We start from the raw sequence: 23,600 nt of genomic DNA on the forward strand, positions 1-23,600 counted from the left end.
GGGTAACGAAGACGTCACCCATGGTGTTCCGGTCCTTTATGAAGCCCCACCCATGCTGCGCATTAAACTTTATTACCGTCCCGATGGTACGGGGACGATTTGCTGCACAGGGGTCCCTTCTGGTCCGACTCTTTTGCTCCGCGCTGCGGGTCTGGGCCCATTGCTCTCTGACACGCCTCTCCTCCCGTTCTCTCTTAAACTCTGCCAGCTGTTGACGGCAACACTCTGTGCGTTCAGCTGCAGCTGCCCGAGTCTCTCCGGTGAACCCCATCAAATCTTCTCCCGTGGGGTCCCACACGAATTGGGCTTCTTCTAGTGGAGGCGAGACCCGAGTCACGGGCTTTGGAGCCGGAATCAGGGGCTCACACAGGGGACCTAACTTCTTTTGTCGCTCCAGCTCCAAGAATTCTTCGGGCCAGATGAAAGGCCGCCCGTCCGGCCACGCTAGCTGGCTGAAGGGGTCCTCTCCCAGATATGGCACCCTTGGTGTTTCGGGTGCGGGCGTGATGGTGGGGGCGCCCAGGTTGCCCAGGCCTTGCGGCCAGGCCGGGGGCATCTGGAAGGTAAATGGAACTGTTAACACGGCGGCGCCCTGGGCTACCTGGCCTTGCGACCAGGCCGGAGGCTCCGCGGAGGTAGATGGCTCTGCTGGGGATGCGGCGCCCGGAAACGCTAGGCCCTGCGACCAGGCCGGAGGCTCCTCCTCTTCCTTCGCCACGCTCCGGGTCACGACGCGTGACGTCACCGGGGTCGCGACGGCGGCTTCCGGTCGGGGCCTAGTCGGTGGCGGTGTCATGGCGGTCTCGGGTACAGCCGGGGGACCTTCGGGCTCTGCGACGGGGAGCTGGGGCAGATAAGCGGTCTTCCGGTATGGGGTATAGGCGTCCCCCTTACCTGCTGCCATGCGTCTCGCTCCCTCTTCTGCGCCGTCTCCGGCCTTGGGTCCTCCCGCGTCATCCGCAGAGGCAGTCGGTGTCTTCTTCCAAGGGAGCGGGTTCCGTGGACGGGTTCCAGCTTGCTGGGCCATCTCCCGGCCCCACTCCGCCAGGATCTCCCTCTGCACTCGGGCCATCCTTCCCGCGAGGCCCTCCAGGGCACTCCGCGCGCACTCCCGATCTCGGGGAAGCTGCGCCAGGATCTCCGCTAAGCCTAGCGGGGTTGTTGACTCCAGCAGGCTCCTGACCATCGGGTCGGTGCTGCTCTGCTCTCCTCCTTCTTCCTTTTGCAGGCTCCTGGCCAGCGGGCCGGTGCTGCGCTGCTGCCGCTCCATTCCCGGGTCTACTCTTCCTCTCCTCGACTCCGGGTGCTCTCGCTCTGGACACCTTGCCTCCGGGTGCGCTCGTTCCAGACTCCTCCAAGCGACACCCATCTTTTCTCTTTTCTTTCGTCTCCTCCCACTTCGAGGGCGGTCCCGGGGTAACTCGGTGCCTGTCAGCTCCAGGGGAAGTTCTTTCACGCTGACAGACACCTCCAGCATCACAGTCTCTGTTGGTGGGGGCGGTTTCCACTTTTGGCGCCATTTTCTGTCCTGGCCCACGATGGGAGGTGGCCTCCTGCCCTCCCTTGGCACGCCCATAATGGCGTCCGCTGCTCTTCCAAGGCGGGAAATCTGCGGTTTTGGCGGAAAGCGTCGCCCAGTGGCGGGAAACTCTGCAGATGGCGGGAACAAGCTGGAAATGGCGGACAATCGGCGGGAAACGACTGGTGATGGAGTCCGATGGCGTGGACCCTCCGGAACCGGCGGGAGACTTCTTTCTGAGGTAAACTTGCACTTTTCTTCAGGCACGCAGTACCCGGGTGTTGCGGGCACGTAATCCTGCCGACTACGCCAAAGTTGACGCGCCCCCTGGGACATATTCCTTTTTGAGGGGAATACCCGGCACCGGATCAGATGGGGGGTTGTAGTCTCCGAGCGGCTGTGACCCGGTCCCGTGCCCAGGGCGTCAAGCTATGTGTTATGTGGCAGTCCTTACTGATGTTATAAGAGTTCTTTTGTGTCGACTACGCCACCCGTTGTAATGCGGTCACTGTGGCCGCCGCTGCTGCAGGGTCCGCTGAGGCTGATGGTGGGTGCGCAGCTTGGTGAGATAACCCCCAACGGGAGGGGTATAGCCTCAGAGGGGACAGGCGCAGAGGATGGGGGTTGTGGTGGTGCGGTGCAGCCGGCAATGAAGACAGACTCGGGTTGTGCAGTTAAGGGAGTTTACTTACTGCTGATGTTTCGGTCACTCCAGCTGTTAGTGACCACCCGAGCCGTGCTGCGTCCACCAGGTCCTGGATCCGGCCAACCCCCAAACAAGTCCGGAGCGTGGCCCTGAGCTCTCCCTCTGTCCTTTCTTCAGCCGTCCCCACCAGTGATCCACCTAGGTCCAGCTCCCTCGGGCCTTCTGTTGGGCAACCCTTGGCCTTAGGTTCCCTGACCCTCCATGTGGTATGCCTTCAGGGTGGATGTAGTGGGTGGCCGTGGCAGATGCTGCCCACAGCCTCCGGTCTCTGGCTAGGGATGTTTTTGCCCCCACCAGCTTGGGTTCCGGTACCCTTGTGCTGACTCCTCACCCGGTGCTCTAATTTGGGTTCTTGGGTCCCTTCAGTCTTCCCCCTCTGGGTCTTTCTCTTTCTTTCTCCTCTCTCTCTCTCCAGGGCTGCTGTTTCCTTCTCTCTCTCCAACTGACTTGTTCTCAGCGTCTGACCCTGATCTAAGTTGGTGCCCTCCTTATATATCCCTCTATGTGTGAGCTCAGGTGACCAGCACCCAATGAGCTCCTATCACTACCCAGACTGCTCCCCCTATCTGCCCCTACACTACATGGGATGTACCACCCCCCTCCCACTCCAGCCAGGAACAGGCTCGGTTGTACCTGCACATTTCTAAGTGGGAGTACCGTCGGCCTGCTCCTCTGGAATGGGATGTATGTAGTGCATGCAGTCTATCTGAGCTCAGTTCCACACTCCTTCCTTACCCGGGAGTGGAATATCACACCTCTGGGTTGAGGTGCAATACCCCTGTAGCAGCCGAATCCTCAGGGTGCTACATAAGAGCTGTCACACTGTGGAGCTCTCTACTATAAGAGCGGTCACACTGTGGAGCTCTCTACTGTAGGAGGGGTCACACTGTGGTTCTGTCTACTGTAAGAGCGGTCAAACTGTGGAGTTCTGTACTGTAAGAGCGGTCACACTGTGGAGTTCTCTACTGTAAGAGCGGTCAAACTGTGGAGTTCTCTACTGTAAGAGCGGTCACACTGTGGAGTTCTCTACTGTAAGAGCGGTAACACTGTGGAGCTCTGTACTATAAGAGCGGTCACACGGTGGAGTTCTCTGCTGTAAGAGAGGTCACACCGTGGAGTTCTGTACTATAAGAGCGGTCACACTGTGGAGTTCTGTACTATAAGAGCGGTCACTCTGCGGAGCTCTGTACTGTAAGAGCGGTCACACTGCAGAGCTCTCTACTGTAAGAGCGGTCACACTGCAGAGCTCTCTACTGTAAGAGCCGTCACACTGTGGAGCTCTGTACTATAAGAGCCGTCACAGTGTGGAGATCTCTACTGTAAGAGTGGTCACATTGCGGAGCTCTCCACTGTAAGAGCGGTCACACTGCGGAGCTCTCTACTGTAAGAGCGGTCACACTGTGGAGCTCTCTACTGTAAGAGCGGTCACACTGTGGAGCTCTCTACTGTAAGAGCGGTCACACTGCGGAGCTCTCTACTGTAAGAGCAGTCACACTGAGGAGCTCTCTACTGTAAGAGCGGTCACACTGTGGAGCTCTGTACTATGGAGCAGTCACACTATGGAGCTCTATACAGCAGAAGCGGTAACACTGTGGAGCTCTGTACTATAAGAGTGGTCACACTGTGGAGCTCTGTACTATAAGAGTGGTCACACTGTGGAGCTATCTGCTGTAAGATCGGTCACACTGTGGAGCTCTGTACTGTAAGAGCGGTCACACTGTGGAGCTCTCTACTGTAAGAGCGGTCACACTGTGGAGCTCTGTACTGTAAGAGTGGTCACACTGTGGAGATCTCTACTGTAAGAGCGGTCACACTGAGGAGATCTCTACTGTAAGAGCGGTCACACTGTGGAGTTCTGTACTATAAGAGCGGTCACACTGTGGAGTGTTGTACTATAAGAGCCGTCACTCTGCGGAGCTCTGTACTGTAAGAGCAGTCACACTGCAGAGCTCTCTACTGTAAGAGCCGTCACACTGTGGAGCTCTCTACTGTAAGAGTGGTCACACTGCAGAGCTCTCCACCGTAAGAGCGGTCACACTGCGGAGCTGTCTACTGTAAGAGCAGTCACACTGCAGAGCTCTATACTATAAGAGCCGTCACACTGTGGAGCTCTGTACTATAAGAGCCGTCACAGTGTGGAGATCTCTACTGTAAGAGTGGTCACACTGCGGAGCTCTCCACTGTAAGAGCGGTCACACTGCGGAGCTGTCTACTGTAAGAGCGGTCACACTGCGGAGTTCTCTACTGTAAGAGCGGTCACACTGTGGAGCTATCTGCGGTAAGAGCGGTCACACTGTGGAGCTAAGTACTGTGAGAGCGGTCACACTGTGGAGCTCTCTTCTGTAAGAGCGGTCACACTGTGGAGCTCTCTACTGTAAGAGCCGTCACAGTGTGGAGATCTCTACTGTAAGAGCGGTCACACTGTGGAGCTCTCTTCTGTAAGAGCGGTCACACTGTGAAGCTCTGTACTATAAGAGCCGTCACAGTGTGGAGATGTCTACTGTAAGAGCGGTCACACTGTGGAGCTCTCTACTATAAGAGCGGTCACACTGTGGAGCTCTCTACTGTAAGAGCGGTCACACTGTGGAGTTCTCTACTGTAAGAGCGGTCACACTGTGGAGCTCTCTACTGTAAGAGCGGTCACACTGTGGAGTTCTCTACTGTAAGAGCGGTCACACCGTGGAGCTCTCTACTGTAAGAGCGGTCACACTGTGAAGCTCTCTACTATAAGAGCTGTTACACTGTGGAGCTCTGTACTATAAGAGCCATCACAGTGTGGAGATCTCTACTGTAAGAGGGATTACACTGTGGAGCTTTCTACTGTAAAAGCGGTCACACTGTGGAGTTCTGTACTGTAAGAGCGGTCACACTGTGGAGTTCTCTTTTGTAAGAGCCGTCACACTGTGGAGCTCTGTACTATAAGAGCCGTCACACTGTGGAGATCTCTACTGTAAGAGTGGTCACACTGCGGAGCTCTCCACTGTAAGAGCGGTCACACTGCGGAGATCTCTACTGTAAGAGCTGTCACACTGTGGAGCTCTCTTCTATAAGAGCGGTCACACTGTGGAGCTCTCTACTGTAGGAGGGGTCACACTGTGGTTCTGTCTACTGTAAGAGCGGTCAAACTGTGGAGTTCTGTACTGTAAGAGCGGTCACACTGTGGAGTTCTCTACTGTAAGAGCGGTCAAACTGTGGAGTTCTCTACTGTAAGAGCGGTCACACTGTGGAGTTCTCTACTGTAAGAGCGGTAACACTGTGGAGCTCTGTACTATAAGAGCGGTCACACGGTGGAGTTCTCTGCTGTAAGAGAGGTCACACCGTGGAGTTCTGTACTATAAGAGCGGTCACACTGTGGAGTTCTGTACTATAAGAGCGGTCACTCTGCGGAGCTCTGTACTGTAAGAGCGGTCACACTGCAGAGCTCTCTACTGTAAGAGCGGTCACACTGCAGAGCTCTCTACTGTAAGAGCCGTCACACTGTGGAGCTCTGTACTATAAGAGCCGTCACAGTGTGGAGATCTCTACTGTAAGAGTGGTCACATTGCGGAGCTCTCCACTGTAAGAGCGGTCACACTGCGGAGCTCTCTACTGTAAGAGCGGTCACACTGTGGAGCTCTCTACTGTAAGAGCGGTCACACTGTGGAGCTCTCTACTGTAAGAGCGGTCACACTGCGGAGCTCTCTACTGTAAGAGCAGTCACACTGAGGAGCTCTCTACTGTAAGAGCGGTCACACTGTGGAGCTCTGTACTATGGAGCAGTCACACTATGGAGCTCTATACAGCAGAAGCGGTAACACTGTGGAGCTCTGTACTATAAGAGTGGTCACACTGTGGAGCTCTGTACTATAAGAGTGGTCACACTGTGGAGCTATCTGCTGTAAGATCGGTCACACTGTGGAGCTCTGTACTGTAAGAGCGGTCACACTGTGGAGCTCTCTACTGTAAGAGCGGTCACACTGTGGAGCTCTGTACTGTAAGAGTGGTCACACTGTGGAGATCTCTACTGTAAGAGCGGTCACACTGAGGAGATCTCTACTGTAAGAGCGGTCACACTGTGGAGTTCTGTACTATAAGAGCGGTCACACTGTGGAGTGTTGTACTATAAGAGCCGTCACTCTGCGGAGCTCTGTACTGTAAGAGCAGTCACACTGCAGAGCTCTCTACTGTAAGAGCCGTCACACTGTGGAGCTCTCTACTGTAAGAGTGGTCACACTGCAGAGCTCTCCACCGTAAGAGCGGTCACACTGCGGAGCTGTCTACTGTAAGAGCAGTCACACTGCAGAGCTCTCTACTATAAGAGCCGTCACACTGTGGAGCTCTGTACTATAAGAGCCGTCACAGTGTGGAGATCTCTACTGTAAGAGTGGTCACACTGCGGAGCTCTCCACTGTAAGAGCGGTCACACTGCGGAGCTGTCTACTGTAAGAGCGGTCACACTGCGGAGTTCTCTACTGTAAGAGCGGTCACACTGTGGAGCTATCTGCGGTAAGAGCGGTCACACTGTGGAGCTAAGTACTGTGAGAGCGGTCACACTGTGGAGCTCTCTTCTGTAAGAGCGGTCACACTGTGGAGCTCTCTACTGTAAGAGCCGTCACAGTGTGGAGATCTCTACTGTAAGAGCGGTCACACTGTGGAGCTCTCTTCTGTAAGAGCGGTCACACTGTGAAGCTCTGTACTATAAGAGCCGTCACAGTGTGGAGATCTCTACTGTAAGAGCGGTCACACTGTGGAGCTCTCTACTATAAGAGCGGTCACACTGTGGAGCTCTCTACTGTAAGAGCGGTCACACTGTGGAGTTCTCTACTGTAAGAGCGGTCACACTGTGGAGCTCTCTACTGTAAGAGCGGTCACACTGTGGAGTTCTCTACTGTAAGAGCGGTCACACCGTGGAGCTCTCTACTGTAAGAGCGGTCACACTGTGAAGCTCTCTACTATAAGAGCTGTTACACTGTGGAGCTCTGTACTATAAGAGCCATCACAGTGTGGAGATCTCTACTGTAAGAGGGGTTACACTGTTGAGCTTTCTACTGTAAAAGCGGTCACACTGTGGAGTTCTGTACTGTAAGAGCGATCACACTGTGGAGTTCTCTTTTGGAAGAGCGGTCACACTGTGGAGTTCTCTACTGTAAGAGCGGTCACACTGCAGAGCTCTCTACTGTAAGAGCCGTCACACTGTGGAGCTCTGTACTATAAGAGCGGTCACACTGTGGAGCTCTCTACTGTAAGAGCGGTCACACTGTGGAGTTCTCTACTGTAAGAGCGGTCACACTGTGGAGCTCTCTACTGTAAGAGCGGTCACACTGTGGAGTTCTCTACTGTAAGAGCGGTCACACCGTGGAGCTCTCTACTGTAAGAGCAGTCACACTGTGGAGCTCTCTACTGTAAGAGCGGTCACACTGTGGAGTTCTCTACTGTAAGAGCCGTCACACTGTGAAGCTCTCTACTGTAAGAGCTGTTACACTGTGGAGCTCTGTACTATAAGAGCCATCACAGTGTGGAGATCTCTACTGTAAGAGGGGTTACACTGTGGAGCTTTCTACTGTAAAAGCGGTCACACTGTGGAGTTCTGTACTGTAAGAGCGATCACACTGTGGAGTTCTCTTTTGTAAGAGCGATCACACTGTGGAGTTCTCTACTGTAAGAGCGGTCACACTGCAGAGCTCTTTACTGTAAGAGCCGTCACACTGTGGAGCTCTGTACTATAAGAGCGGTCACACTGTGGAGCTCTGTACTGTAAGAGCGGTCACACTGTAGAGCTCTCTACTATAAGAGCGGTCACACTGTGGAGCTCTCTACTGTAAAAGCGGTCACACTGTGGAGTTCTCTACTGTAAGAGCGGTCACACCGTGGAGCTCTCTACTGTAAGAGCGGTCACACTGAGGAGCTCTCTACTGTAAGAGCGGTCACACTGTGGAGCTATCTACTGTAAGAGCGGTCACACTGTGGAGTTCTCTACTGTAAGAGCGGTCACACCGTGGAGCTCTCTACTGTAAGAGCGGTCACACTGTGGAGCTCTCTACTGTAACAGCGGTCACACTGTGGAGTTCTCTACTGTAAGAGCGGTCACACTGCAGAGCTCTCTGCTGTAAGAGCCGTCACACTGTGGAGCTCTGTACTATAAGAGCCGTCACAGTGTGGAGATCTCTACTGTAAGAGTGGTCACACTGCGGAGCTCTCAACTGTAAGAGCGGTCACACTGCGGAGCTCTCTACTGTAAGAGCGGTCACACTGCGGAGCTCTGTACTGTAAGAGCGGTCACACTGCGGAGCTCGCTACTGTAAGAGCGGTCACACTGTGGAGCTCTCTACTGTAAGAGCGGTTACACTGTAGAGTTCTCTACTGTAAGAGCGGTCACACTGTGGAGCTCTGTACTATAAGAGCCGTCACACTGTGGAGATCTCTACTGTAAGAGTGGTCACACTGCGGAGCTCTCCACTGTAAGAGCGGTCACACTGTGGAGCTCTCTACTATAAGTGCGGTCACACTGTGGAGCTCTATACTGTAAGAGGGGTCACACTGTGGTTCTGTCTACTGTAAGAGCGGTCAAACTGTGGAGTTCTGTACTGTAAGAGCGGTCACACTGTGGAGCTCTCTACTGTAAGAGCGGTCACACTGTGAAGTTCTCTACTGTAAGAGCGGTCACAATGTGGAGTTCTCTACTGTAAGAGCGGTAACACTGTGGAGCTCTGTACTATAAGAGCGGTCACACTGTGGAGTTCTCTGCTGTAAGAGCGGTCACACCATGGAGTTCTGTACTATAAGAGCGGTCACACTGTGGAGTTCTGTACTATAAGAGCGGTCACTCTGCGGAGCTCTGTACTGTAAGAGCGGTCACACTGCAGAGCTCTCTACTGTAAGAGCGGTCACACTGCAGAGCTCTCTACTGTAAGAGCTGTCACACTGTGGAGCTCTGCACTATAAGAGCAGTCACAGTGTGGAGATCTCTACTGTAAGAGTGGTCACATTGCGGAGCTCTCTACTGTAAGAGCGGTCACACTGTAGAGTTCTCCACTGTAAGAGCGGTCACACTGCGGAGCTCTCTACTGTAAGAGCGGTCACACTGTGGAGCTCTCTACTGTAAGAGCGGTCACACTGCGGAGCTCTCTACTGTAAGAGCGGTCACACTGCGGAGCTCTGTACTATGGAGCAGTTACACTATGGAGCTCTGTACTATGGAGCAGTCACACTATGGAGCTCTATACAGCAGAAGCGGTAACACTGTGGAGCTCTGTACTATAAGAGCGGTCACACTGTGGAGCTCTCTACTGTAAGAGCGGTCACACTGTGGAGCTATCTGCTGTAAGATCGGTCACACTGTGGAGCTCTGTACTGTAAGAGCCGTCACACTGTGGAGTTCTCTGCTGTAAGAGCGGTCACACTGTGAAGATCTCTACTGTAAGAGCGGTCACACTGTGGAGATCTCTACTGTAAGAGCGGTCACATTGTGGAGTTCTGTACTATAAGAGCGGTCACACTGTGGCGTTCTGTACTATAAGAGCCGTCACTCTGCGGAGCTCTGTACTGTAAGAGCGGTCACACTGCAGAGCTCTCTACTGTAAGAGCAGTCACACTGCAGAGCTCTCTACTGTAAGAGCCGTCACACTGTGGAGCTCTCTACTGTAAGAGTGGTCACACTGCTGAGCTCTCCACTGTAAGAGCGGTCACACTGCGGAGCTGTCTACTGTAAGAGCAGTCACACTGCAGAGCTCTCTACTATAAGAGCCGTCACACTGTGGAGCTCTGTACTATAAGAGCCGTCACAGTGTGGAGATCTCTACTGTAAGAGCGGTCACACTGCGGAGCTCTCCACTGTAAGAGAGGTCACACTGCGGAGCTGTCTACTGTAAGAGCGGTCACACTGCGGAGTTCTCTACTGTAAGAGCGGTCACACTGTGGAGCTATCTGCGGTAGGAGCGGTCACACTGTGGAGCTCAGTACTGTGAGAGCGGTCACACTGTGGAGTTCTCTTCTGTAAGAGCGGTCACACTGTGGAGCTCTCTACTGTAAGAGCCGTCACAGTGTGGAGATCTCTACTGTAAGAGGGGTCACACTGTGGAGCTCTCTACTATAAGAGCGGTCACACTGTGGAGCTCTCTTCTGTAAGAGCGGTCACACTGTGGAGCTCTGTACTATAAGAGCCGTCACAGTGTGGAGATCTCTACTGTACGAGGGGTCACACTGTGGAGCTCTCTACTATAAGAGCGGTCACACTGTGGAGCTCTCTTCTGCAAGAGCGGTCACACTGTGGAGCTCTCTACTGTAAGAGCGGTCACACTGTGGAGCTCTCTACTGTAAGAGCCGTCACAGTGTGGAGATCTCTACTGTAAGAGGGGTCACACTGTGGAGCTCTCTACTATAAGAGCGGTCACACTGTGGAGCTCTCTTCTGTAAGAGCGGTCACACTGTGGAGCTCTCTACTGTAAGAAGGGTCACACTGTGGAGCTCTGTACTATAAGAGCAGTCACACTGTGGAGTTCTCTACTGTAAGAGCCGTCACAGTGTGGAGATCTCAACTGTAAGAGCGGTCACACTGTGGAGCTCTCTACTATAAGAGCGGTCACACTGTGGAGCTCTCTACTGTATGAGCGGTCACACTGTGGAGCTCTCTACTGTAAGAGCGGTCACACTGTGGAGTTCTCTACTGTAAGAGCGGTCACACTGTGGAGCTCTCTACTGTAAGAGTGGTCACACAGTGAAGTTCTCTACTGTAAGAGCGGTCACACTGTGGAGCTCTGTACTATAAGAGCCATCACAGTGTGGAGATCTCTACTGTAAAAGGGGTCACACTGTGGAGCTCTCTACTATAAGAGCGGTCACACTGCAGAGCTCTCTGCTGTAAGAGTGGTCACACTGTGGAGCTCTCTTCTGTAAGAGCGGTCACACTGTGGAGCTCTCTTCTGTAAGAGCGGTCACACTGTGGAGCTCGGTACTGTAAGAGCCGTCAGAGTGTGGAGATCTCTACTGTAAGAGGGGTCACACTGTGGAGCTCTCTTCTATAAGAGCGGTCACACTGTGGAGCTCTCTTCTGTAAGAGCGGTCACACTGTGGAGCTCTGTACTATAAGAGCCGTCACAGTGTGGAGATCTCTACTATAAGAGCGGTCACACTGTGGAGCTCTCTACTGTAAGAGCGGTCACACTGTGGAGTTCTCTACTGTAAGAGCGGTCACACTGTGGAGCTCTCTACTGTAAGAGCGGTCACACTGTGGAGCTCTCTACTGTAAGAGCGGTCACACTGTGGAGTTCTCTACTGTAAGAGCGGTCACACCGTGGAGCTCTCTACTGTAAGAGCGGTCACACTGTGGAGTTCTCTACTGTAAGAGCCGTTACACTGTGGAGATCTCTACTGTAAGAGGGGTTACACTGTGAAGCTTTCTACTGTAAAAGCGGTCACACTGTGGAGTTCTGTACTGAAAGAGCGGTCACACTGTGATGTTCTCTACTGTAAGAGCCGTTACACTGTGGAGCTCTGTAGTATAAGAGCCATCACAGTGTGGAGATCTCTACTGTAAGAGGGGTTACACTGTGTAGCTTTCTACTGTAAAAGCGGTCACACTGTGGAGTTCTGTACTGTAAGAGCGGTCACACTGTGGAGTTCTCTACTGTAAGAGCGGTCACACTGCAGAGCTCTCTACTGTAAGAGCCGTCACACTGTGGAGCTCTGTACTATAAGAGCCGTCACAGTGTGGAGATCTCTACTGTAAGAGTGGTCACACTGCAGAGCTCTCCACTGTAAGAGCGGTCACACTGCGGAGCTCTCTACTGTAAGAGCGGTCACCCTGCGGAGCTCTCTACTGTAAGAGCGGTCACCCTGCGGAGCTCTCTACTGTAAGAGGGGTCGCACTGTGGAGCTCTGTGCTGTAAGAGAGGTCACACTGTGGAGATCTCTACTGTAAGAGCAGTCACACTGTGGAGTTCTGTACTATAAGAGCGGTCACACTGTGGAGGTCTGTACTATATGAGCGGTCACACTGTGGAGTTCTGTACTATAAGAGCGGTCACTCTGCGGAGCTCGGTACTGTAAGAGCTGTCACACTACAGAGCTCTCTACTGTAAGAGCGGTCACACTGCAGAGCTCTCTACTCTAAGAGCCGTCATACTGTGGAGCTCTGTACTCTAAAAGCCGTCACAGTGTGGAGATCTCTACTGTAAGAGCGGTCACACTGCGGAGTTCTCTACTGTAAGAGCGGTCACACTGCGGAGCTCTCTACTGTAAGAGTGGTCACACTGTGGAGCTCTGTACTATGGAGCGGTCACACTATGGAGCTCTCTACAGCAGGAGCGGTCACACTGTGGAGCTCTGTACTATAAGAGTAGTCACACTGTGGAGCTTTGTACTGTAAGAGCGGTCACACTGTGGAGCTCTGTACTGTAAGAGCGGTCACACTGCAGAGCTCTGTACTGTAAGAGCAGTCACACTGTGGAGCTCTCTACTGTAAGAGCGGTCACACTGTGGAGCTCTCTACTGTAAGAGCGGTCACACTGTGGAGCTCTGTACTGTAAGAGCGGTCACACTGTGGAGTTCTCTACTGTAAGAGCGGTCACACTGTGGAGATCTGTACTGTAAGAGCGGTCACACTGTGGAGTTCTCTACTGTAAGAGTGGTCACACTGTGGAGCTCTGTACTGTAAGAGCGGTCACACTGTGGAGCTCTCTACTGTAAGAGCGGTCACACTGCAGAGCTCTGTACTATAAGAGCGGTCACACTGTGGAGCTCTGTACTGTAAGAGCGGTCACACTGTGGAGCTATCTGTTGTAAGAGCGGTCACACTGTGGAGCTCTCTACTGTAAGAGCGGTCACACTGTGGAGTTCTGTACTGTAAGAGCGGTCACACTGTGGAGCTCTGTACTGTAAGAGCGGTCACCCTGTGGAGGTCTCTACTGTAAGAGCGGTCACACTGTGGAGCTCTGTACTGTAAGAGCGGTAACACTGTGTAGCTATCTGTTGTAAGAGCGGTCACACTGTGGAGCTCTCTACTGTAAGAGCGGTCACACTGTGGAGCTCTGTACTATAAGAGTGGTCACACTGTGGAGCTCTGTACTGTAAGAGCGGTCACACTGTGGAGTTCTCTGCTGTAAGAAGGGTCACACTGTGGAGCTCTGTACTATAAGAGCAGTCACACTGTGGAGTTCTCTGCTGTAAGAGCGGTCACACTCTGGAGCTCTCTACTGTAAGAGCGGTCACACTGTGGAGCTCTGTACTGTAAGAGCAGTCACACTGTGGAGCTCTGTACTGTAAGAGCAGTCACCCTGTGGAGCTCTCTACTGTAAGAGCGGTCACACTGTGTAGTTCTCTGCTGTATAAGTGGTCACACTGTGGAGCTCTGTACTATAAGAGCGGTCACACTGAGGAGCTCTCTACTGTAAGAGCGGTCCCACTGTGGAGCTCTCTACTGTAAGAGCGGTCACACTGTGGAGCTCTGTACTGTAAGAGCGGTCACACTGTGGAGTTCTGTACTGTAAGAGCGGTCCCACTGTGGAGCTCTCTACTGTAAGAGCGGTCACACTGTGGAGCTCTGTACTGTAAGAGCGGTCACACTGTGAAGTTCTGTACTGTAAGAGCGGTCACACTGTGGAGCTCTGTACTGTAAGAGCGGTCACCCTGTGGAGGTCTCTACTGTAAGAGCGGTCACACTGTGGAGTTCTCTGCGGTAAGAGTGGTCACACTGTGGAGCTCTGTACTATAAGAGCGGTCACACTGAGGAGCTCTCTACTGTAAGAGTGGTCCCACTGTGGAGCTCTCTACTGTAAGAGCGGTCCCACTGTGGAGCTCTGTACTGTAAGAGTGGTCCCACTGTGGAGTTCTGTACTGTAAGAGCGGTCCCACTGTGGAGCTCTCTACTGTAAGAGCGGTCACACTGTGGAGCTCTGTACTGTAAGAGCGGTCACACTGTGGAGTTCTGTACTGTAAGAGCGGTCACACTGTGGAGCTCTATACTGTAAGAGCGGTCACACTGTGGAGTTCTCTGCTGTAAGAGCGGTCACACTGTGGAGTTCTCTACTGTAAGAGCGGTCACACTGTGGAGCTCTCTACTGTAAGAGCGGTCACACTGTGGAGTTCTCTGCTGTAAGAGCGGTCACACTGTGGAGTTCTCTACTGTAAGAGCGGTCACACTGTGGAGCTCTCTACTGTAAGAGCGGTCACACTGTGGAGTTCTCTGCTGTAAGAGCAGTCACACTGTGGAGTTCTCTACTGTAAGAGCGGTCACACTGTGGAGTTCTCTGCTGTAAGAGCGGTCACACTGTGGAGTTCTCTACTGTAAGAGCGGTCACACTGTGGAGCTCTCTACTGTAAGAGCGGTCACACTGTGGAGTTCTCTGCTGTATAAGTGGTCACACTGTGGAGCTCTGTACTATAAGAGCGGTCACACTGAGGAGCTCTCTACTGTAAGAGCGGTCCCACTGTGGAGCTCTCTACTGTAAGAGCGGTCACACTGTGGAGCTCTGTACTGTAAGAGCGGTCACACTGTGGCGTTCTGTACTGTAAGAGCGGTCCCACTGTGGAGCTCTCTACTGTAAGAGCGGTCACACTGTGGAGCTCTGTACTGTAAGAGCGGTCACACTGTGGAGTTCTGTACTGTAAGAGCGGTCACACTGTGGAGCTCTGTACTGTAAGAGCGGTCACCCTGTGGAGCTCTCTACTGTAAGAGCGGTCACACTGTGGAGTTCTCTGCGGTAAGAGTGGTCACACTGTGGAGCTCTGTACTATAAGAGCGGTCACACTGAGGAGCTCTCTACTGTAAGAGCGGTCCCACTGTGGAGCTCTCTACTGTAAGAGCGGTCCCACTGTGGAGCTCTTTACTGTAAGAGTGGTCCCACTGTGGAGTTCTGTACTGTAAGAGCGGTCCCACTGTGGAGCTCTCTACTGTAAGAGCGGTCACACTGTGGAGCTCTGTACTGTAAGAGCGGTCACACTGTGGAGTTCTGTACTGTAAGAGCGGTCACACTGTGGAGCTCTATACTGTAAGAGCGGTCACACTGTGGAGTTCTCTGCTGTAAGAGCGGTCACACTGTGGAGTTCTCTACTGTAAGAGCGGTCACACTGTGGAGCTCTCTACTGTAAGAGCGGTCACACTGTGGAGTTCTCTGCTGTAAGAGCGGTCACACTGTGGAGTTCTCTACTGTAAGAGCGGTCACACTGTGGAGCTCTCTACTGTAAGAGCTGTCACACTGTGGAGTTCTCTGCTGTAAGAGCAGTCACACTGTGGAGTTCTCTACTGTAAGAGCGGTCACACTGTGGAGTTCTCTGCTGTAAGAGCGGTCACACTGTGGAGTTCTCTACTGTAAGAGCGGTCACACTGTGGAGCTCTGTACTGTAAGAGCGGTCACACTGTGGAGTTCTCTACTGTAAGAGCGGTCACACTGTGGAGCTCTCTGGACTTCCCCAAAGGGATTTCATCGCTCAGTTTTGGAAATCCGTGTTCTTCTCAAGTCCTGATTGTAATCTAAACCTTCTCAGCTCTGTAATGGAGGTTCCCCTGTAAATTATGATTGTATCTCTAACAATGGATCGTGACTATCATCCTCCTCTGACAATTAACATTTTATTCTAATGATTTTCTCATTATGAACAATTTCTCCCTCGATAATTACAATCGGGGTAATAATTTGTCCGCTTTCACATCCAGACACAAAGCCATTTTCCCAGAATCTGTTTTTTTAATTGTGATTTTACAACAATTTACACGCTCTAAAAAGTGAATTAGCAGTTGGGTTTCCAGCTCCGGGATGCCGAGCTCTTGGCGCCACGTCGGGTTATTTCTCAGCTATAAACACTGGTTTTAATGTGCTCCTCTGGAAGATGGATGAGTGACTGAGCTGGAATCACCGTAGGACACTTTAGTAGACCTGGAGAATGGGAAAGAAAACATGGAGCACAGGGTGAAAACATAAACAAGGGCCTGGACAGGCCACAAATCTCATGTCATGGAGATCAGAGAGTCGGGGGGACTGATCCCCATCACACGCACATCAGGCCTGACGAGATCCCGCGGATAAGAGCGTCGATGCTTCATGGTGGATTTGGAAGAAAATCACTGATTGGTCATGGTAAAACTTCCAGAAATGACCAACATGTGTTCAGACTGGTCCTGGGTGTAGCAGCAGGTCTAGTCTTATATATCTAGGAATTATCTATGTACAGTTGTGCTCAAAAGTTTACATACCCAGCAGAATTTTTCCTTTCTTGGCCTTGTTTCAGAGAATATGAATGATAACAAAAAAACTTTTTCTCCACTCACGGATATTGGTTGGGTGAAGCCATTTATTGTCAAACTACTGTGTTTTCTCTTTTTAAATCTTAATGACAACCAAAAACATCCAAATGACCCTGATCAAAAGTTCACATGCCCTGGTGATTTTGGCCTGATAACATGCACAGTATTTGACACAAATGGGTGTGAATGGCTACTAAAGTTAACATCCTCACCTGTGACCTGTTTGCTTGTAAGCAGTGTGTGTGCATAAAAGCTGAGTGAATTTCTGGGATCCAGACAGACCCTTGCATCTTTCATCCAGCCACTGACGTTTCTGGATTGTGACTCATGGGGAAAGCAAAAGAAGTGTCAACGGATCTACGGGAAAAGGTAGTTGAACTGTATAACACAGGAATGGGATACAAAAAAATATCCAAGGAATTGATAATGCCAGTCAGCAGCGTTCAAACTCTGATTAACAAATGGAAAATCAGGGGCTCTGTAAAAACCAAACCACGGTCAGGTAGACCAACAGAAATTTCGAACACAACTGCCAGGAAAATTGTTCGGGATGCAAAGAAAAACCCACAAATAAAATCAGCTGAAATTCAGGACTCTCTGAAAACTAGTGGTGCGGCTGTTTCAAGATGCACAATAAAGAGGCATTTGATGAGAAATGGGCTGCATGGTCGAGTCGCCAGACGAAAGCCATTACTGCACAAATGCAACAAAGTATCTCGCCTACAATACGCCAAACAGCACAGAGACAAGCCTCAAAACTTCTAGAACAAGGCAATTTGGAGTGATGAGGCCAAAATTTAACCTTTTTTTTTTGGGGGGCCACAACCATAAACGTTACATTTGGAGAGAGGTCAACAAGGCCTATGATGAAAGGAACACCATTCCTACAGTAAATCACGGAGGTGGATCGCTGATGTCTTGGGGATGTGTGAGCTACAAAGGCACTGGAAACTTGGTAAAAGTTGAAGGAAAGAGGAATGCAGCACGTTATCAGCAAATACCGGAGGCAAATTTGCACTCATCAGCCCAGAAGCTGCGCATGGACCAGCTTCCAACATGACAATGATCCAAAACGCAAGACTAAGTCAACCTGTCATTGGCTACAGCAGAACAAAGTGAAGGTTCTGGAGTGGCCATCTCAGTCTCCTGACCTCAATATCATTGAGCCACTCTGGGGAGATCTCAAGCGCGCAGTTCATGCTAGACATCCCAGGAATTTACAGGAACTGGAGGCTTTTTGCCAGGAAGAATGGGCAGCTTTACCATCTGAGAACATAAAGAATCTCATCCACAACTACCACAAAAGACTTCAAGCTGTCATTGATGTTAGAGGGGGTTAGTATTAAGAACTGTGGTATGTGAACTTTTGAATAGGGTCATTTGGATGTTTTTGGTTGTCATTAAGATTAAAAAAGAGAAAACACAGTAGTTTGACAATAAATGGCTTCACCCAACCAATAGCCATGAGTGGAGAAAAAGGTTTTTTGCTATCATTCATATTCTCTGAAACAAGGCCAAGAAAGGAAAAATTCTGCCGGGGTATGTAAACTTTTGAGCACAACTGTAGATACAGTGTATTAAACCTGAAAATCTTTAGTTAAAGAACATCTCCACCTAAAGGCTCATGCAGACAACCATAGTTTTGTTCTGAGTCTGGTCCGTCAAAACATGGGCTAGCACTCATCCCCATGCTATTCTATGGGCTGTGCACATTGAGTGGTCCAAGGAAAAAAATGGCAGCATGTCATTCATGTCTATGCGTCTTTGGAAAACATCGGAATCCACTCGGATGACAATAGAGTGTGGTCCGAATTTCACGGGCTGACAGAATGGAGAAGATGGAGAAACTTTTTTTTCTTTCTCTCCACCTCTGAGAAAATCAGATCACACTCCAATCACACTCTGTTTGGCATAATCGGACCGATTTTCTCGGTTGGAGAACGTATGGTCGTCTGCACCTGCCCTAAGACTACGTTCACATGACTGTATTTTGGGTCTATGGAAAAAACTGAGCTCACACGGACAACACTCGGACCAATATTATTCAATAGGGCTGTTCAGACGAGCGTTTTTCTCAAGGGCCGAATGTCCGTGATGTGTAAAAACGGATGGAATACGGATGACAATTGAGATGAAAAATCGTCCATTTCTTCTGGATGAAAAGTCGGACAAATTTTTTATACCGTTGTGTGAACTTAGCCTTAGTTTTTAGGCTTTAAAGAAATCATCAGTTTATTCGTTATACAAAAAAAAATTCTACAACTTTATGATAGACTTTTCTTCTTAATTCCTCAACATCTTGGAGATTCCTGCTTGCTATCAGTCTTGTTTTCTTGTTTACATCCAGAAGTCTAAGCAGGACAGGAGCAGACACAGACAGTAGAGGGCCCCTGTATAAGAACAATATATGGGCCCTTTGCCGTCCAGTTCCAATATCTCATCGTAATACACAATGCCACCTGCTTTGGAGGTAGAAGCGGCCCCCTTACCTCTTGAGCCCCTATTACTATAAACTCTATTTGTTCTTATAATTTTTTTAAGGTATGATATATAAAAAGGAACGCCATACAAGTGTAAAACACGAACATACAGAGAGCATATACAGATTGCATACGGATCACAATAGAGATGAAAAATCATCTATTTTTTCTGGATGAAAATCAGATGATTTTTTTATACGGTCGCGTATGGACAATGTGCACACGTTGAATATTTGCAGCAGATTTTTCTGCACCCAAATCCAGAGTGTTGGTAAGAAAAACGTAGTGTACAGTGAGCACGTTTTTTATGTATTTTTACACACTTTTTGTTTGTGTTTTTGCTTGCATTTTTTTCCCGTTCATTTTAATGAGTGAAAAACGCTGCAAAAAAGCTGAAGGAATTGACACGCTGCAGATTTAAAAAAACAAAACCTGCATTGACAGTCATTTACATTAATGACCTATCTTCAGGATAGGTCATCAATGTTTGATCAGTTGGGGTCCGACACCCGGCACCCCCACCGATCAGCTGCTATCGGTGTCGGCAGCGGTGGCTGAAGTACTCACTTGCAGGGCTGGCCGTCTTCTGATAGTGGCCACCACTGGGTACTACTCATGGTTTGAGTAGGAGGCAGATGTGCAGTACCCAGCCGCGGCCACTACCAGAAGACGGCGAACTCGGCAAGTGAGAACTCGACCGCTAACAGCTGATCGGCGGGGGGTGCCAAGTGTCGGACCCCAACCGATAAGACATTGATGACCTATCCTAAGGAGCGGTCATCAACGTAAAAATAGTGAACAACCTTTTTAAAATCCACAAGGAAAGAAGAAACAGCAATACGGACTGATTATTTTGATCAGAGTTTGGTCTGTTTTTCTCCTATGTGGAGAAAAGAGAAAAGTTTCCTCACCTTCTTTTTGACAGTCTATGAAAATCGGACCACGCTCAGATTTCAGCCAAGTGCGGTCTGATTTATTCATGGACCCATAGACTTGCATTGCCGATTTTGATCCGACACTCAGATCAAAATCGGACATGTCTCCACAAATTTCCAAGGAACGCCCAGTCCACGAAAAATCACGGACACAAGAATGGCCCCATAGACTATCTCAGGTAATAATAATAATAATAATAATAATAGTTTATTTTTATAGCGCCAACATATTCCGCAGCACTTTACAAATTTTAGGGGGGACTTATACAGACAATACAGAATAAGCATATCTCATATCGAATGGAGTGAGGGCCCTGCTCGCGAGCTTACAGTCTATGAGGAAGTGGGGGAGACACAAAAGGTAAAAATACATATATTGTATAATGCAGCCTTGATATACTGAATAGGATAAATAATAATACATGGACTGGTCGCCAGCCAGTATGTGTGCAGTCCTGACAGAGGCTTTTATGTGCATGGTTGGTTTGAACCCAAAGTTGAAGAAGATTTTAATATGGGGGAAAGCTGGGATGGACAGAGTGTGTTTAGGTGATACGCCAGTCTAAAGAAATGTGTTTTTAGGGTTCGCTTGAAACTGTGGGTATTGGGAATTAATCGAACTGTCCTGGGTAGTGCATTCCAGAGAATTGGCGCAGCACGCGAGAAATCTTGGAGACGGGAGTGGGAAGTTCGGATTATGGAGGATTTTAGTTTCAAGTCATTTGCAGAACGGAGGGCACGTGTAGGGTGGTAGACTGAGACAAGGGAGGAGATGTAGGGGGGTACTGAAGCATGGAGCGCTTTGTGGGTAAGCGTGATAAGTTTAAAACGAACTCTATATTGGATGGGCAACCAATGCAATGACTGGCACAGGGAAGAGGCATCTGAGTAGCGGTTGGCGAGGAATATGATCCTGGCTGCTGCGTTCAGGACGGATTGGAGAGGGGAGAGTTTAGTAAGAGGGAGACCGATTAGTAGAGCGTTGCAATAGTCAAGACGAGAATGAATAAGAGCGACAGTAAGAGTTTTTGCCGAGTCAAAGGTGAGAAAAGTCCTGATTCTTGAGATGTTTTTGAGGTGTAGATGACATGAACGAGCGAGTGATTTGATGTGAGGAGTGAAAGAAAGATCTGAATCAAAAATGACCCCAAGACAGCGGGCTTGTAGCTGGGGAGTAATGGTTGAGCCACAAACGGAGATGGCAATATCGGGCACAGGTAGATTAATGGAGGGAGGAAAGACGAGTAGTTCAGTTTTTGACAGATTCAGTTTTAGGTAGAGGGAGGACATAATGTTAGACACAGCAGAAAGACAATCACTGGTCTTTTGTAGTAATGCAGGGGTGATGTCCGGAGCAGAGGTGTATAATTGGGTGTCATCAGCATAGAGATGGTACTGAAAACCGAATCTACTGATTGTTTGTCCAATAGGAGCGGTGTATAAGGAGAAAAGAAGGGGGCCTAGGACTGATCCTTGAGGAACCCCGACAGTAAGAGGAAATAGGGAGGAGGAGGAGCCGGCGAAAGACACAGAGAAGGAGCGGTCAGAGAGATAAGAGGAGAACCAGGAGAGAACCGTGTCCTTGAGGCCAATAGTGCGGAGCATAGTGAGGAGGAGCTGATGATGCACAGTGTCGATCAGTGTAGGTATGTGTGCTATCCATGAAAACCACAGATAATATTCGTATAGTGTAACACATCTGGAAAATCAGCTGCTCCTTCTTCTCCTGCTCCTAGCTTCTTTATCCTTCATCTTTTCTGGGTGCCATCCTTCTTTGGAATTGTTTTTCAGCTATTTTTCTAAACATAAAACATCACCTTGTAAAAAGAGAATCATATAAATGCTTCGATAAAATAAAAAACTGGGGATAAAACTAGGGTAGAGCAGTTGCAATCCCTCTCCTTACAGCTCAGCTCCACCTGCAAAACAGCATAAAGTAGCAAATCTGAGCCAAAAAAATGGAATGCACCAAAGTTTGACTGGAGTAAATGCCTTGATAAATTACAAGCATACAGTATGTTACAGTATATACGCTGTGAACCTGGACACACATATACAGCTCCATCCCAAAGGTTTACAACGTCTTTCAAAATGGAGAATCCAACAAGTTTTTCAGGGAGAAGAGCCTTCAGGAAACTCTGGTGGCTCTTTTCCAGAGGTGTCTTATGTCTGTTACTTCCTGATCGTTTTTCCTTTGGTTTTGGACGTCAGAGTTTTCTTGGAGGGTTTTCCCATGGTTTTTGTGGTGTTTTTTTATGTTGGTTTTTGCCCTCTATTGGGTATTGAAGAAACCAGTAGCGTTTTTAAAGCAAAAACAACAGTCAAAAAAAGTCCAGTCGTCTTCCAGTTGTCTTTTGAGCTTTCCCATTGACTTGTATTGTAAAATACAGAGTGTCTTCCAAGTGGAAAACGCCAGAAGAATGGACACAGGCTTGGACTGGCCCACAGGTGAATAAGAGAATCCTCCGGTGGGCCCCTGTGCAGGAGTGGGCCACCACCCTCTTATATGAGCAGTACTTGACACAATATGCTTGAATCACTATGTACAGACAAAGGCAACATCTTATTCATGTAACAATCTACCCAGTTCATTGTTATATACATTTGTGATTGAGGATAATGTCACATTTGCATGTAGCTGATAAGTGGGGTCCTGGAGTTGGCTACTGGTGGGCCCTTGGCATTCCAGTCCGACGCTGAATGGTCATATTACTTCTATTTACTAGTTGGCATTTTTAGAAACCTAAAGTGGCTAAAAGGCATTTAAAAGCCTGAACATATGCACAGCGAGTCGTGTTTACATAGAAATCCTTGTGTCCGTTTTTTTGCATGTTTTTCAGGCGGTTTCCGTGGTGCAATCGGCCTAAAAAAACGTTGTGTGCACATAGCTATATACTGACCACAGGTCCAAAGTAACAGAACATCAAGCCCAGCATTAAAATGAATTTGGACTCCCTTTTTTCTGACCTTGAGTGTCATAAGCTATGAAGATCTGAGGGATATATAAAAGCCACTCTGACAGGTGACGTGATGAATAATTTCTCTTTGGAAACGTTATACTCCGGGTGTAATGCACTGCCGGTAAAGTCACTTCCGTGGAGGTGCACTGAAAATAATAATTATCACTGGAAGGCAAGAGTAATAAAAAATTCATGATAAATATTCTGGTGTAGTAGGAAATCCATAGGATGTGACAGGTTAAGACCCGGAGCAAAACCTATATGAAGAGACGGAGATATCCCCTGCGGCAAATCTATGACTCTTTTACACAAGATGTGGAAAACCTTCACAAGGATATCAGTTATCAGTGACTCGCAAAACACTATGAAAGCATTCACCATCCCCCCCAACCTTTCCCTACACCACCCAGAAGAACATGTTCAGCATTCAGCAATTATTTGGTTTTAATGTATCTGTTTTTCGGAAAGCTGGGTGATAATCATTATGACTTCCATTATTGGTTCCACAGGGGAGTCACCCAAAAGAAGATAACTCTGCCAATATATAACAATGACACCTCTCACAGAGATGTCCTTCAACTTGACTGGATTCCTTAAAGTTTGGACATACCTGTTCTTGCAATGGTTTTTCTTGTTCTTATTGGAAAGTGCACATTGTAGATTCAGTCTGAAGGCAGCAAAACAATGAAGGAACGCATATGGAAGTAAGGAGTAAAGAAAAACATGTGAAATAAGCAGAATATCTGTTAAACCTTAGATTCTTCACAGTCCCCTCTTTTACTTTG

This window comes from Phyllobates terribilis, unplaced genomic scaffold, assembly GCF_046119375.1.
Source record: "Phyllobates terribilis strain yellow unplaced genomic scaffold, ASM4611937v1 Scaffold_5__5_contigs__length_657084704, whole genome shotgun sequence".
In the NCBI taxonomy this organism is placed as follows: Eukaryota; Metazoa; Chordata; class Amphibia; order Anura; family Dendrobatidae; genus Phyllobates; species Phyllobates terribilis.